Raw genomic sequence first — 17,958 nt, forward strand, 5'->3', positions numbered from 1 at the left:
TATGGAACACACCAACCACTCCAATTAGGAACGAAATGCCGTTGAACTTGAATTGTCCAATTTGGAACACCTATTGATTTCGGATCGAGCCCAAAACTTGGGCAACATCATAATATGGTGGGAGGACTCATTTGGTGAGTTTTGAGTGACATCCAATTGCTAGAAGTATGGAATACACCAACCACTCCAATTAGGAACAAACTGCCGTTGAACTTGAATTGTCCAATTTCGAAGACCTATTGATTTCGTATCGAGCCCAAAACTTGGGCAACATCATAATATGGTGGGAGGACTTATTTGGTGAGTTTTGAGTGACATCCAATTGCTAGAAGTGTGGAATACACCAACCACTCCAATTAGGAACGAACTGCCGTTGAACTTGAATTGTCCAATTTCGAAGACCTATTGATTTCGTATCGAGCCCAAAACTTGGGCAACATCATAATATGGTGGGAGGAGTCATTTGGCGAGTTTTGAGTGAAATCCAATCGCTCGAAGTATGGATAACACCAACCTCGCCAATTAGGAACGAACTGCCGTTGAATTTGAATTGTCCAATTTGGAACACCTATTGATTTCGGATCGAGCCCAAAACTTAGGCAACAACATAATATTGTGGGAGGAGTCATTTGGTGAGTTTTGAGTGAAATCCAATCGCTAGAAGTGTGGAATACACCAACCCCTCCAGTTAGGAACGAACTGCCGTTGAACATGAATTGTCCAATTTGGAACACCTATTGATTTCGGATCGAGCCCAAAACTTGGTCAACATCATAATATGGTGGGAGGAGTCATTCGGTGAGTTTTGAGTGAAATCCAATCGCTAGAAGTAATGAATACACCAACCACTCCAATTAGGAACGAATTGCCGTTGAACTTGAATTGTCCAATTTCTCACACCTATTAATTTCGGATGGAACCCCAAACTTGTGCAACATCATAATATGGTGGGAGGAGTCATTTGGTGAGTTTTGAGTGAATTCCAATCGCTAGAAGGATGGAATACACCAACCACTCCAATTAGGAACGAACTGCCGTTGAACTTAAATTGTCCAATTTCTCACACCTATTGAGTTCGGATCGAGCCCAAAACTTGGGCAACATCATAATATGGTGGGAGGAGTCATTTGGTGAGTTTTGAGTGAAATCCAATCGCTAGAAGTATGGAAAACACCAACCACTCCAATTAGGAACGAACTGCCGTTGAACTTAAATTGGCCAATTTCTCACACCTATAGAGTTCGGATCGATCCCAAAACTTGGGCAACATCATAATATGGTGGGAGGAGTCATTTGGTGAGTTTTGAGTGAAATCCAATCGCTAGAAGTGTGGAATACACCAACCACTCCAATTAGGAATGAACTGCCGTTGAACTTGAATTGTCCAATTTCTCGCACCTATTGATTTCGGATGGGACCCCAAACTTGTGCAACATCATAATATGGTGGGAGGAGTCATTTGGTGAGTTTTGAGTGAAATCCAATCGCTAGAAGTATGGAATACACCAACCACTCCAATTAGGAACGAACTGCCGTTGAACTTGAATTGTCCAATTTCTCACACCTATTGATTTCGGATCAAGCCCCAAACTTGGGCAACATCATAATATGGTGGGAGGAGTCATTTGGTGAGTTTTGAGTGAAATCCAATCGCTAGAAGTATGGAATACACCAACCTCTCCAATTAGGAACGAACTGCTGTTGAACTTGAATTGTCCAATTTGGAACACCTATTGATTTCGGATCGAGCCCAAAACTTGGGCAACATCATAATATGGTGGGGGGATTCATTTGGTGAGTTTTGAGTGAAATCCAATCGCTAGAAGTATGGAATACACCAACCACTCCAATTAGGAACGAACTGCCGTTGAACTTGAATTGTCCAATTTCTCACACCTATTGATTTCGGATCAAGCCCCAAACTTGGGCAACATCATAATATGGTGGGAGTAATCATTTGGTGAGTTTTGAGTGAAATCCATTCGCTAGAAGTATGGAATACACCAACCTCTCCAATTAGGAACGAACTGCTGTTGAACTTGAATTGTCCAATTTGGAACACCTATTGATTTCGGATCGAGCCCAAAACTTGGGCAACATCATAATGTGGTGGGAGGAGTCATTTGGTGAGTTTTGAGTGAAATCCAATCGCTAGAAGTATGGAATACACCAACCACTCCAATTAGGAACGAACTGCCGTTGAACTTGAATTGTCCAATTTCTCACACCTATTGATTTCGGATCATGCCCCTGTTGTTAATTATTATGTTAACTCGCAATTGTACGGGGCAATTAGTAATATAGCAAGACAAGTACGAGGTCGTACCCACGAAGACGGAGAAGTTCAAATTAGTTATATACGTAGATTACCGAATTCAAGAAGTTAGGAAGTTAAGTCTAAAACAGAAATTAAAGTTAGACTGATTGTGATTGTGAAAGGAAGTGAGCAAACTGAAATTGCAAATGAAAGCAAATAAACAAGTGTAACAAAGAGTGGTTTTAAGAGTTGGAAAACAGATTTGGAGACTAGGGCATTCGAATCACCATAACAATTCAATTCTGGGTTATATGGAGTCAAGTAACAAGTCTAATTCAGATTCAAAGATTGATTCTAGCTAAAGTATGATTAGGCCATGGTGTTTGGTCCTAACCTTGTGTTCCTAATTCCCTAATTTGATCATTTGTTGTCTAACCTAAAATTAAGCATTAGGAACCCATTAAGCATAGAAGAACAATTTAAACAACCAAGCATGTATCTAATCCCTGTTGTCGAATGTCCATACATACTCTTCCTATTCATAGTTCAATTCGAATTAAAGCATGGTGTCTACTCTTAATTCAAACCAAGATAGTTAACAAACAAGTTCTAATGGTGATCAATCATTCAAACAAGCATGTTAACTTATAAGCATAATGAATAAGAACATGAATCATGAATCAAACTTGAAACTCCAAACTTATAAACCCAGAATATTCATGTTAGGTTACATGGAAGCCCTAGTTATGGATTTAGCTACTCATAATGGAAAAGAAACTAAAATAGAAATGGGAAAACATAATGAATGCCATAAGAGTAGAAAAACCCTTTTATGAAGTTCTTGTAGTGTCCAATGCTTCTCCGAGAGCTTCTCCACGTCTAGAAGGATGTATGAAGGATATGAAGGTGATTTGAGATGAGCTTGAGTGAGTGGTGATCGCTGAGAAAGAGGAAATTCGTAGGGAAATGGAAGGGAGGTTTTCTGGAGCTGTTTTGGTGATTTTGGGGCAGTTTAGAGTATTGGGTTGATTGCTTGAGTGTTTGGGGTTGTGGGAATGTATGAGGATGATTTCTGGATGATGGAAGTGTGGAGGATGGCTGAAGTGAATTTTGTAGCTTGAAGACTCCTCTATTTATAGGGCTAAGAGGGAGGAACATCATGATGAAATCCAACACCACCATTCCTCATTTAATACAACCCATAACTCCCACTTCATCTTGTCTATGTTAGTGTGGTTGGAATCAATCCCATCCCATACTTCTTTTGCTGCACCTCAAGCTTTCTTCACATGGGATCAAAGGTGATCAATTGTGGCTGCCTTTTGCTGCCAACCCATGTGGTCTTCTTTTGGTTGTTGAACAAAAACGAGTCTTCTGAACCAGACTTGGTGTAGGAAGGCCAGAGGTTTCAAAACTTATCCAATGGGGCTCAAATTTAGATATGTTATAGTAGACACCCATTGGAACAACTTCTATGAAGAAAGTATTCCCATCGGAGTAGTAGAAGTATGCGTTTTGGGCCTTGCAATTTGGCTGCCGAACAGAGACTGGAATTGACTTCATTTCATTTATGCTTTACATGCATGCACATGCTTTCTCTATAATAACTCCAGCATGTACCAACTTGATCCTTTAGACTTTCATAGCTGGAATGCCTCCCCACTTCACTCATTATGTTGGATCCAAAGTCAGTTGCAGCATGGGTGAGGCACATGGAGGCACATGACAAAGCTGGCAGCTGCAAATCCTCCTGAGCAGGGTTGAGTGTTGGGCGGGCTGAGCACTCCACAAATGTCCAATTGGGCTGAAATTTGGATATGTTGTACTAGACACCCATTGGAACAAGTTTCATGAAGATCTTCACCTCATCCAAGCCCCATAGCATGCTGATCCAAGGCCAAGAAGCTGACCTACGAAATTGGGCTGGAAAGGAGTTGTAGCCAAAATGTGTTTGTCTTTAAGCCCTTCTTCCATTCACCCAAATCAAGCCTTAACATGCATGGATTGCATCATTTCCTATCCAAAGTCATCATTGTTACCTAAATGTCAATTAACTGAAAGATAAACACAAAAAGGATTAAAAGCACAAGTTTAACTCAAAAACATAACCAAATCATAAGTTAGAAGGGTACAAAATGATATACAATTATGAACCGATCAAATACCCCCAAACCTAGATTTTGCTAGTCCTCGAGCAAAACAACACAAAACAAAGTTAAAAACAAAAAGTTAACTAAACCACTTTCGTAGGTAACTCGATTGCATTGAGCGTATGCAACAAGCCTTTAAACCTCTAGGCATCCCTAGTAGGAGGAGTTGTGTCTCCTGAGGGTTTAACAGAAACGATACCCACAAACGCATTACTAACTCTACAAAACAAAGTGGTTAGTGATCGGTTCATAATTGTATATCATTTTGTACCCTTCTAGCTTATGATTTGGTTATGTTTTTGAGTTAAACTTGTGCTTTTAATCCTTTTTGTGTTTATCTTTCAGTTCATTGAGCTTTAGGTAATAATGATGGCTTTAGAGAGCATAATTCATGCAATTCAAGCATGTTAAGGCCTAATTTGGATGAATGGATGAAGAGCTTAAAGACAAACTCATTTTGGCTACAGCCCCCTGCCAGTCCAGTTCCGTAGGTCATATTGCAAGCTTTGTTTCAACAACCTACATAGCTCGAATGAGGCCACATTCTTCATGAAAGTTGTTCCAATTGGTGTGTCCTATAACATATCCAAAATTCAGCCCCATTGGATAAATCTGGAGTCCGTTACCTAGCAAACACAGAACCATGCTCAGGATGGATCTTATCAGCGCGCAAAATGAGTTAGCAATTTGTTTTGGCCTTAACTTCCTCCTCCGACCTTGGATTGGCCCAAATGATATATGGCTGGAAAGAAGACATTCTGAACTTCAAGTTTGAGTGCTTAAAGTCTTAATTTGATTAAGAGAAGCCCAAGTTGTAAGCCCTTGAAGTTGCTGGTCATGCTGACCTCAGCATGTGCTGGTTGGATGCTTGGTCATGGTGAGCTAGGTATGAGCTATCATTTCTGGTTGGAAGCTTGGTCATGGTGACATGAAGATGAGCTAGGGCTGCTGGTGAGATCTATTGGTGAAGTGCATCAACCAATTCAAGATTTTCTAATACAAGTGCATCACCCAATTTAGATTTTCTAATACAAGTGCATCAACCATTTCAGATTTTATAAAACAAGTGTTGTATGCATTAGCCATATTGAATTCAGATTTTCACTTCCCCTAGGCCTATAAATAGGGAAGTTCTCTAAGCTTGTAAACACACCCCAAGGGGGGGAGCTCTCAAACACTTCTCTAGAGCTCCCTTCCCTTCTCTCCCTCAAATTCTCTTAGTTTCCTTTCAAGTTGTCAATTGTTGTAACAATAATGTTTTTACTAAATTTTCCTTCAAGTTTTCTTAGTTCCACTCTACTTTTCATTATGTAAATTCTTTTCTTAAGTTTTCAAGTTGAATTAGTTTCCAAGTTTCAATTATGGTTTTTGTTCTTATTCATTATGCTTATAAGTTAATATGCTAGTTTGAATGATTGATCACCATTTAGGCTTGCATGTTAGCTATCTTGGTTTGAATTAAGAGTATACACCATGCTTTAATTCGAATTGAACTATGAATAGGAAGAGTATGTATGGACATTCGACAACAGGGATTAGATACATACTTGGTTGTTTAAAATGTTCTTCTATGCTTAATGGGTTCCTAATGCTTAATTTTAGGTTAGACAACAAATGATCAAATTAGGGAATTAGGAACACAAGGTTATGACCACACACCATGGCTTAATCATACTTTAGCTAGAATCAATCCATTAATCTAATTGAACTTGGGAACTTATTTGCTTGAGTTATTTCTTTTTTTCTTGTTGTATTTATTTCCTTTCTTTTTCATTTCTGTTTTGTGTAGGGAAACTAAATTGGATCATTCAATCACCAATCCCTGTGGAATCGACCTCGCACTTACATACGCTGAACTACCAACGGTTCGTGCACTTGTGAGTATCACAAGTTGAGGATGCAACTGAATCCATTTTGGTGCAGCTGTATAAACACAACAAGTTTTTGGCGCCGTTGCCGGGGATCGGTAACATTGTTTGATTCTATTTGGCTTTCCTACTTTATTTTTTTTCTTAACTGGACAATTTCAAGTTTTAAAGTTAATGACGTTAATGGACAAGTTGTGTTTGTAGTCCAACAGAAAAGGACAATTGCCCAACAAGCAAGAGAACTGGGTTTAAGTCCCAGCTTACACAACCCATTGGTGCTTGTTGCTTTGAAGCATGGAATTGGACGTGTGTTGATTTTTCCTTTTCATTTTTAGTTTTTTTATATATTTCATAATCCTTTAATTCCGTTTCAAGTTTTTGTGTGTGTTTGTTTTAGCAATGTAAATAGCTCAATAAAAATGGAGAGAGATGGCAACTTCGAAGATAGGAAGTGTGGAGTAGTGGGAGAAGTCGCGACCTCCAAATGCATCACGCTCGACCTAATCGCTTCAAGGGGGAGCATTTCAATCCTTTCTCTTTACTTGTTATTATTTTAAATTTCTGTTTCTTTTTTTATAAAAAATTAAAAAAATGAAAAATTTAAAAATTTAAAAAGATTTTTCATATGAGCTGACTTATGGTAACTCCAGTGAGCACTTCCGTCAATACAGTGTCTAGGAGTTCTTTAGGCGACACCTTCGGTGTCTAAGAAGTTTGGGTTTTAAGCGGGACCATTGTGACCCCTCCAACCTTCCCGGATCCCCTGGCTGTGTTTTCTGAGGCCCTTAACTGGTCATCCGTGAGTTGCTTATATATTCATTTTTTTTTTCTTTCTAAACCTTCTTCTTAACTTTTCCCCTTATCATTTACATGTTCTCAATCATCTTTACTTTGCTTTAACATTGAGGACAATGCTTTATTTAAGTTTGGGGGTGCTGGAAAGTTTTTAGCTTTTGTGTTTGTGTCTGAAAACGTAGGCTTCTTCATTGCTACAATTTTTTTTTCTGCTATTGTTTTGAAAGTTTGGTCCACGTTGTGTTCTTCATTTTTTCATGCTGAATCCAACGACGTAAAGAACGTTAAATTTGACCAAGTGGTTTGAAAGTTACATGTCAAAACAGATTATATGTTGAAATTGAGCAGAACAGCAATTTGAAACCTCACGTTTTTCTTTTATGTTTCTTTTCTTTGAGTCATTTTCAGTTTTCCTTCCCACACCAATGATAAATCTTGAGTCTAACTTCTAATATGGCTCTCAGGAATTTGATAAGCATTATGTTAGGTCTGAATCTTATTCTTTTGCTAGCTAAGTCTCACATAATTATTCTTGAGCTTTCTATGCACCTAAGCCATGACTATACACCTCTTGCATGTCTTACCCAATTGTATGCATTTTTTTTGCTTGTGTGATTCACTGGAATGTTAAGTTATAACTAAGATATGATTTAGGCCATCTTTGTTAAGCCTCTTTCTTTTTCCTCCATCAACCCATACAATACATATTCCATTGTAAACCCTTTTGTGCCCAAACACTTAGCCATTTCTTTCTATCACCTTATCATCCATTAAACATCCTATCATCTAGGGGACATGTAGGGTATGATTGTATTTGAGATTGTAATGTATTCAAGGCAATAAATGAGCTATAAAAATCAAAAGAAAAAGAGAAAAGAAGTGTGGCCAATGTAGTCACGACCCTAGGGTGATATAAGGAGAAATCAAGGTGATCTAGGGTAAAGAGCCGCAAAATTGGGCCAAATATTATACAAAGTGTGTAAATGTCAAAATCAAATTGTGAAGTGATTCAATTGCAAAATCTGGTGTTGTGAGCTTTTCAATTTATGTGCCTTACATTTCAAATGTCAATGGTCTTGTTTATATGACATGCTCTACTTTGTTCCTTAGACTTTGTATTTCAATATCCATTCCTTTTCTAACCATTACATTACATCCATGAGTAAAGTCCTATTGATTTTGGTTTAGCTTGGCAAACTTGTGTTCATTCTTGCAGGAATTCATATCGTTGTTTGAGAAGCATGAGTTGTATCTTCATGGCTATTTCACACACACACCTTGAGCATGATTTTTTGTGAGATTGTGGTAGCACTTGAATAATGTTTGGAACTTCCTTAGTGCTTGTTTTGTTCCTTGTTGAGCCATGTCTATGAAGTTTAAAATTTCTGTTCGGTTGGAAGGTTAACGTTTTTGTTTTTGTTTTGTTTTTGTTTTTTGTTTTTCTTAAGGACTAACAAATCTATTAAGTTTTCTAACCACTTTGTTTTGTAGAGTCAGTAAAACGTTTGTGGGTATCGTATCTGTTAAACCCTCAGGAGACACAACTCCTCCTACTAGGGATGCCTAGAGGTTTAAAGGCTTATTGCATACACTCAATGCAATCGAGTTACCTACGAAAGTGGTCTAGTTAACTTCTTATTTTGTTTTATTTTTCTTTGTTTTCCTTTTGTTTTGCTTGAGGACTAGCAAAATCTAGGTTTGGGGGTATTTGATCGGTTCATAATTGTATATCATTTTGTACCCTTCTAGCTTATGATTTGGTTATGTTTTTGAGTTAAACTTGTGCTTTTAATCCTTTTTGTGTTTATCTTTCAGTTCATTGAGCTTTAGGTAATAATGATGGCTTTAGAGAGCATAATTCATGCAATTCAAGCATGTTAAGGCCTAATTTGGATGAATGGATGAAGAGCTTAAAGACAAACTCATTTTGGCTACAGCCCCCTGCCAGTCCAGTTCCGTAGGTCATATTGCAAGCTTTGTTTCAACAACCTACATAGCTCGAATGAGGCCACATTCTTCATGAAAGTTGTTCCAATTGGTGTGTCCTATAACATATCCAAACTTCAGCCCCATTGGATAAATCTGGAGTCCGTTACCTAGCAAACACAGAACCATGCTCAGGATGGATCTTATCAGCGCGCAAAATGAGTTAGCAATTTGTTTTGGCCTTAACTTCCTCCTCCGACCTTGGATTGGCCCAAATGATATATGGTTGGAAAGAAGACATTCTGAACTTCAAGTTTGAGTGCTTAAAGTCTTAATTTGATTAAGAGAAGCCCAAGTTGTAAGCCCTTGAAGTTGCTGGTCATGCTGACCTCAGCATGTGCTGGTTGGATGCTTGGTCATGGTGAGCTAGGTATGAGCTATCATTTCTGGTTGGAAGCTTGGTCATGGTGACATGAAGATGAGCTAGGGCTACTGGTGGGATCTATTGGTGAAGTGCATCAACCAATTCAAGATTTTCTAATACAAGTGCATCACCCAATTTAGATTTTCTAATACAAGTGCATCAACCATTTCAGATTTTATAAAACAAGTGTTGTATGCATTAGCCATATTGAATTCAGATTTTCACTTCCCCTAGGCCTATAAATAGGGAAGTTCTCTAAGCTTGTAAACACACCCCAAGGGGGGGAGCTCTCAAACACTTCTCTAGAGCTCCCTTCCCTTCTCTCCCTCAAATTCTCTTAGTTTCCTTTCAAGTTGTCAATTGTTGTAACAATAATGTTTTTACTAAATTTTCCTTCAAGTTTTCTTAGTTCCACTCTACTTTTCATTATTTAAATTCTTTTCTTAAGTTTTCAAGTTGAATTAGTTTCCAAGTTTCAATTATGGTTTTTGTTCTTATTCATTATGCTTATAAGTTAATATGCTAGTTTGAATGATTGATCACCATTTAGGCTTGCATGTTAGCTATCTTGGTTTGAATTAAGAGTATACACCATGCTTTAATTCGAATTGAACTATGAATAGGAAGAGTATGTATGGACATTCGACAACAGGGATTAGATACATACTTGGTTGTTTAAAATGTTCTTCTATGCTTAATGGGTTCCTAATGCTTAATTTTAGGTTAGACAACAAATGATCAAATTAGGGAATTAGGAACACAAGGTTATGACCACACACCATGGCTTAATCATACTTTAGCTAGAATCAATCCATTAATCTAATTGAACTTGGGAACTTATTTGCTTGAGTTATTTCTTTTTTTCTTGTTGTATTTATTTCCTTTCTTTTTCATTTCTGTTTTGTGTAGGGAAACTAAATTGGATCATTCAATCACCAATCCCTGTGGAATCGACCTCGCACTTACATACGCTAAACTACCAACGGTTCGTGCACTTGCGAGTATCACAAGTTGAGGATGCAACTGAATCCATTTTGGTGCAGCTGTATAAACACAACAAGTTTTAGTAAAACTTGAAATCAACTAATGAGAACGAAAGAAAACTTTAGTCATACCTCCAACACCGTAGAGTTGCCAAGATAGGTGATCAATCAGTGTGTAATGTGGAAGCTATAGCTCAAAGGCACACGGTTTCAAAGCAAGCACACTCAAACTTTGAATAAAGAACATGCTTCGACTCTAATTCTCACAGATAACACTCAATCACTCAGAACCAATGGTTTTATTCTCTCAAACAAGCTTAAGTGAGTATATGAAATAGAAGCACAATATTTGGTTAGATCTCATGAAGGGAATCAAATACTAAGAATAGAGATACACACATACCTACCAGCACCCATGAATACATCCTCAAAGATCAGCTAGGTCTTTCACAAGGTTTGTAATGAAAGGTAAGGTTAGGGGAAATGGAAGAATTGGAAGGAAAAACAGGTAACTTAAGAACATACCAAGGTTGCATTCTTCATTGATCTGCAAGGTAGCATTGACTTATAATGGCATGGCTGCAAACTTCATGGTACCACCTGGCATAGACTTTATTTATTTTTATTTTTTTATTTTTTATTTTTAAATTTTTTTTTTTAACACTTAGATCAAATCGAAACACTTTCATCTTCGTTGATTTGATCTGCATCTTCATTAACTTCATTGCACAGAATCACACCATCTTTCATTTAGGCACATGGCAGCAACTTCCTTGCTTCAAACTTTATCTTGGCACACCTTGGTATATTTCTAAGCTATAGGGTATGGCTACAATAGGTGAAGTATCTCAGATTGAGATACAAAGGTAGGGAAATGATGAGGGTGATAGAAGAAAAGGCTTTAAGTGTTTGGCTTCAAGAGGGTTGATGGAACACACATATAGGTAGGGTGAAAAGAAAGCACATCGAATGGTTATGCACACATAGCCTAGCATCACTTCAATGAGTTCATTCATGAATGAGAGCAAGCACATGATATCTGCAAAAGAGAATCATCCTTAGTATTCAATCAAAATGGAATAATGAGATCATTTAGAGTGAAATGAAGAAAATAAATTGGGATGAGAAATAGAAACACTTTAAACCCTCTCAAGAAAGCAATTGGGCTCAATATAGCTCACTAGGGTAGTCTCCACTATTCTCCTTCGAGAATTTGAGCATGGTACTTTAGCCACCAGAATTCTAGGAGCCAAAGCTTTGTGAAGTGCAAAATTCTGATATGAAAACCTCAATGGCAGCTCCATAGCATCGATTGTATGACATTAAAAAAAAATAAATTAATGACAAATGAACGAAAAATTGAAAACACAAATGAATGAAATTTGAAAACCTTCCCCCCAGACCTGAATTGAACATTGTCCTCAATGTTAAAGCAAAGTAAAGATGATTGAGAACAAGTAAATGATAAAGGGAAAAGTTAAGAAAAAGTTTAGAAGAAAAAAAAAAAAAAAAAAAACACAAATATACAAGCAACTCACGGATGACCAGTTAAGGGCCTCAGAAAACACAGCCAGGGGATCCGGGAAGGTTGGAGGGGTCACAATGGTCCCGCTTAAAACCCAAACTTCTTAGACACCGAAGGTGTCGCCTAAAGAACTCCTAGACACTGTATTGACGGAGGTGCTCACTGGGGTTACCCAAAGTTAGCTCATATGAAAAAAAATTATTTAAAGAAACAGAAACTTAAAATGACTAAAATAAAAATAAAACAAGTAAAGAGAAAGGATAGAAATGCTCCCCCTTGATGCGATTAGGTCGATTGCTACCAAGCACCTTCTTCTTGAACACATGGGTTGCCTCCCAAGAAGCGCCTTAGTTACTGTCTTGGCAAGACATTATGTGATCAGCTAAGTTGATGGTACAAAGGGAAGTTGATCCACCACATGGCCTGTTTGAATGCCAGTTGAGATTCCCTCATAGAATGGCTTTAAACGTTGTCCATTTACTTTGAAAGTTGAGCCGTCTTTAGGGTTTTGAATCTCCACAGCTCCATAGGGAGAAACATTGACCACGGTGAATGGGCCTTGCCATCTAGACTTCAATTTTCCTGGAAAGAGACGCAATCGTGAGTTAAACAAAAGAACTGACATACCTTTGGAGAACTCTTTCCGTTGAATGTTTCTGTCATGGTAACTCTTGGTTCGTTCTTTGTAAAGCTTTGCATTCTCATAAGACTCATGTCTAATTTCTTCCAATTCATTGAGCTGAAACTTTCTTGCATGGCCTGCCTTGTCTAGATCAAAATTTAACTTCTTGATGGCCCAAAAAGCATTGTGTTCAAGCTCCATTGGCAGGTGACAAGCTTTCCCAAACACAAGACGATAAGGGCTCATCCCAATGGGAGTCTTATATGCAGTCCTATAAGCCCATAATGAATCATTGAGCTTGGCTGCCCAATCTTTCCTTGTATTGTTCACCACCTTCTCCAGGATGTGCTTAATTTCTCTATTGCTTATTTCCACTTGACCAGAAGTTTGCGGATGATATGGTGTAGAGACTCGATGGGTGATGTTGTACTTCTTCATGAGTGCTTCGAATGGCTTGTTACAGAAGTGGCTGCCTCCATCACTAATGACAGCCCTTGGAGTACCAAACCTTGTGAAAATATTATCCTTCAAGAACTTGAGCACCACCTTATGATCATTGGTTTTGGTGGCTATGGCTTCCACCCATTTGGACACATAATCAACAGCAACAAGTATGTAAGTACAACCAAAGGAAGATGGGAATGGTCCCATGAAATCAATACCCCACACATCGAAGAGCTCCACAACAAGTATGCTATTCAATGGCATTTCGTTCCTGCGACTTATGTTCCCCATCCTTTGACACCTATCACACTTAACACAAAAATTAAACGCATCTTTGAATAGAGTGGGCCAAAAGAAACCAGATTGGAGAATTTTAAGTGCTGTTTTCTTAGCTCCAAAGTGACCTCCACAAGCCAATTCGTGGCTATGCCTAAGTATGCTTTCTTGCTCTTCTTCTGGAACACATCTTCTGATGAGTTGATCCGGGCAATGCTTGAATAAGAAAGGTTCATCCCAGACATAATGTTTCACCATGGAAAAGAACTTCTTCTTGTCCTGAGAAGTTAGATCATTTCTAAGAACACCACAAGCAAGATAATTAACAAAATCAGCATACCATGGTTCTTTGACTTGGGCAGCATATAGTTGTTCATCAGGGAAAGTCTCATTCAAGGGTAGCACAGCTTCTCCTTTTTCTTCAACCACAATTCTGGTCAAATGATCAGCTACCACATTCTCACATCCCTTCTTGTCTCGAATTTCCAAATCGAACTCTTGCAGCAAGAGAATCCATCTAATTAAGCGTGGTTTTGCGTCCTTCTTAGTGAGCAAGTATCTAAGAGCTGCATGGTCAGAATAAACAATTACTTTAGAACCAACAAGATAAGAACGAAATTTTTCTAAAGCAAAAACCACAGCAAGGAACTCCTTCTCTGTTGTGGAGTAGTTGATTTGAGCATCATTCAAGGTCCGGCTAGCATAATGAATCACATGGGGGAGCTTGTTCTTCTTTTGACCTAAAACTGCACCAATAGCAAAGTCAGAGGCATCACACATTATTTCAAATGGTAAAGACCAATCTGGAGCTATGATAATAGGGGCTGAAGTTAGCTCCCTCTTCAAGGTAGTAAAGGCTTCCATGCAAGCTTCATTAAACTCAAAAACAGCATCCTTAGCAAGGAGATTACACAATGGCCTTGTAATGCTTGAGAAATTTTTGATGAACCTTCTATAGAATCCAGCATGACCTAGAAAGCTTCTAATTCCTTTCACAGAGGTAGGGGGTGGCAGATTTGAGATGAGATCGATCTTGGCTTTATCCACTTCAATTCCCTTGCTTGAAATCACATGGCCTAGCACAATGCCTTGTCTCACCATGAAGTGACACTTCTCCCAATTCAAAATCAGGTTTGTTTCCTGGCATCTTTTAAGCACTAGAGACAAGTGGTGAAGACAATTATCAAAAGAGGAACCAAAAACTGAAAAATCATCCATAAATACCTCAATGAATCGTTCCACCATATCTGAAAAGATTGACATCATGCATCTTTGGAAAGTTGCTGGGGCATTGCACAAACCGAATGGCATCCTTCTATAAGCAAACGTACCAAATGGGCATGTGAATGTGGTTTTCTCTTGGTCTTCCGGAGCAATGGAAATTTGATTATAACCTGAAAAACCATCAAGAAAACAATAGTAAGCATGGCCAGATAAACGTTCAAGCATTTGATCAATAAAAGGCAAGGGGAAATGATCTTTTCTAGTGGATGTGTTCAACTTCCTGTAATCAATGCAAACTCTCCAACCAGTGATAGTTCGTGTAGGAACTATCTCATTCTTCTCATTCTTCACAACGGTGATTCCGGACTTCTTCGGAACAACTTGTACAGGGCTCACCCACTTAGAATCTGAAATTGGGTAGATGATTCCTACATCGAGTAGCTTTAAAACTTCAGCTCTAACCACCTCTTTCATGTTGGGATTTAGGCTCCTTTGGGCATCACGGGATGGTTTGCTGTCTTCTTCCATTAGAATCCGGTGCATGCACATGCTTGGACTAATTCCTTTGATGTCTGCTATGGTCCACCCAATGGCTGTTTTATGCTCTTTTAGAACCTTAATTAAGCTCTCTTCTTCATGTGAGGTGAGACCTGCAGCAATTATAACAGGGAGAGTTTCGTTAGCACCCAAATAAGTATATTTAAGATGATTGGGCAGTGGTTTAAGTTCTAGCTTTGGTGGGGTGATAATGGATGGCTCCAATTTCGTGGATGATGGTCCAAGAGGCTCGAGTGGTGGCCTAAAGGATGGTGGGTATGGTTGAAACACTTCTAAGGCAGCCACCACTTCTTGGAACTCCGGTTCACAAAGATCTTCCTCTTCTTGTGTTAAGACAGCTTCTAGAGCATCATTAGACTTTCTCTGCAAAATTTTGGAAGAAACCTCATGATCCACAACATCAATTGAAAAGCAAGAATCAAGAGAGATAGAAGGTTGAGATAGAGCATTAAGCATTTTAAATTCAACAGTTTCACCCAGAACAGTCATGGAAAGGGTGCTATCTTTCACTTTGATAACTGTGTCTGCAGTGGCCATGAATGGCATGCCTAGGAGAATGCGATCAACATGATCTCCATTTGGATTGTCTTCCATGTCCATCACTACAAAATCAGCAGGGAGAATTAGTGTATTAACTTGAACTAAAATATCTTCTACAATACCTTTTGGATATTTTATAGAATGATCAGCTAGTTCAAGTCGTATTGAAGTCTTCTTCATCCCTTCTAAGCCAAGCTTTTGATACAATGAATATGGCATTAGGTTGACACTTGCTCCCAAGTCCAACATGGCTCTTCCAACCTTATTGCCTCCAATGTTAATGGGAATGTCAAAGCTGCCAGGATCAACTAGTTTTGGTGGAAGCTTCCTTTGCAACACAGCACTTACATTCTGGTCAAGCTTTACATCTTCATTTGGAGCGAAATTGAGCTTGTGAGTTTTCAAGTCCTTGATGAACTTTCCATATGCAGGAATCTGTTCAATAACATCAAGCAAAGGCAAATTGATATTAACTTTACTCAAAATATCATAAATCTCTTTAAAAGCCTTATCTTGCTTTGCTTTCTTAAGACGGCCTGGAAATGGAATCAGTGGAACATATGGAGCGGGTGGCACCTATCTATCTTCTTGAAGATGTGGTGGCACAAATTTGTCATCTCTCTTATGCAATTGGAATTGTTTGGATTCCTGAGAATCTGATTTGGCATTAGGAGCAGATTGAGAAGTTTTGAGATGTTCCCCTTCTGTAGCCGTGGTCTCCTCCTCTTCATCTTCTACAATCACAACATCATTTGAAAGATTAGAATCAACTTTACTATCAATGATCTTACCTGATCTGAGCACATGAATGGCCTTGGCTTCTTGGTTCTTTGGATTGATCTCGGTTTGGCTTGGCCATTTCCCAGGTGCTCTTTGAGTTATTTCAGCAGCTAATTGGCCTATTTGAACTTCCAATTTGGTAATGGCAGCTTGTGTAGTTTGTTGGAAATTGGATTGGTTGATTGCCATCTGCTTAACTATATCCTCCAATGATGATGTTTGTTGTGGCTTTTGGAATGAAGGGGGATTGGCTTGATTCTGAGTATTCCTCCATGAAAAGTTTGGATGATTCCTCCAACCTGGATTATAACTTTGAGAGTATGGATCATTTCTTGGACCTTGGTTGTAGGAATTTACCAACTTAGCTTGCTCTTGCACAAATTCTGGATATCCAGCCCCAAGTGGACAAGCTATGGTAGCATGGTCAGGAGTTTCGCAAATACTACACACTTCTTTCGGAGGGCTTCTTGAGTTTAATGCAAGAAGAGCATCTAGCTTTTGTTCCAGTTTTGAAATCTGCACACTAGAAGCATCATTAGAACCACTAATAACACGTTTACCTCTTGTATCCGTATGTTGGGTCTCCATTGCTATCTCCTCAAAGAGTTCGTATGTTTCTTCTGGAGTTTTGGTTTTAAAAGAACCACCTGCAAAATTGGTGACTATATTATGACTAGAAGGGGTTAGTCCTTTATAAAACATACGCATTTGAAGCTTCAATGGAATCCCATGATGAGGACATTGGTTGAGCAGCCCATTGAATCTCTCACATGCTTCACAAAACGATTCATCATCTTGCTGTGCAAATAACAAGATCTTATCCCTAAGCATGTCGGTCTTTTGCGTGGAGAAGTATTTCTCCAAGAACTTCTTTTGAATGGCAGCCCATGTAGTGAGTGAACCAGGCTTTAAAGAATTCAACCAATATTTCGCCTTATCCTTCAAAGTGTATGGAAACACTCTCATTCGAAGTTGATCTTCTGTCACACCTGTCAAGGGAAAAGAACTCACAACATTAAAAATATCCTTTATATGAGTTAATGGATTTTCATTAGGTAAACCATAAAAGGAAGGCAGCATATTAAGATGAGAAGATTTAAGCTCATAATTTCGAGCTACAGTGGGCAGCAAAATGCTTGAAGGAGATGCTGGAATTGTTGGGATATCAAGTTCTCCCATGAACTCATTGGCAGCCATCTCTTCTTCTTCTTCTTGGTCTGAACTTGCTTCCGAATTTGAAGGTGAAGAACCAGGAAGTTCAGTGTGGAGAGCAATACTTGTAAATGTGGCAAGAGCTTGCTCTTTTGCAGTTGACAACTCTCTTTCTAGACGATTATGAACTTCAGAGATCACCCGGTTGGGTTGCAACGATGGTCCTGCGTTCAAAGATCTGGAGCGTTGGAACGAAGACCTCACTTGTTCAAGGAACGGTCTTTTAGACATAAACTACCTGAAACAGAAAATTAGATTAATTAGAAACACTAAAAAGAATAGGGTAACCTTGGGCACATAACCAGGGAAGAACTTTCGTTCAGTCCCCGGCAACGGCGCCAAAATTTGTTGTTAATTATTATGTTAACTCGCAA

General features: G+C 38.7%; 1 non-coding gene across 1 annotated transcript; it reads left to right on the plus strand.

Moving 5' to 3' along the window:
• The first annotated feature begins 17,096 nt into the window (after positions 1–17,096).
• On the plus strand, positions 17,097–17,203 carry LOC148292277 (small nucleolar RNA R71). The gene has a single exon (XR_015827210.1). It is a non-coding gene; the product is annotated as a small nucleolar RNA R71 (small nucleolar RNA).
• The last annotated feature ends 755 nt before the right edge of the window (positions 17,204–17,958 follow it).

The sequence above is a fragment of the Prunus avium genome, chromosome 8 (assembly GCF_965620075.1).
Source record: "Prunus avium chromosome 8, drPruAviu1.hap1.1, whole genome shotgun sequence".
In the NCBI taxonomy this organism is placed as follows: domain Eukaryota; kingdom Viridiplantae; phylum Streptophyta; class Magnoliopsida; order Rosales; family Rosaceae; genus Prunus; species Prunus avium.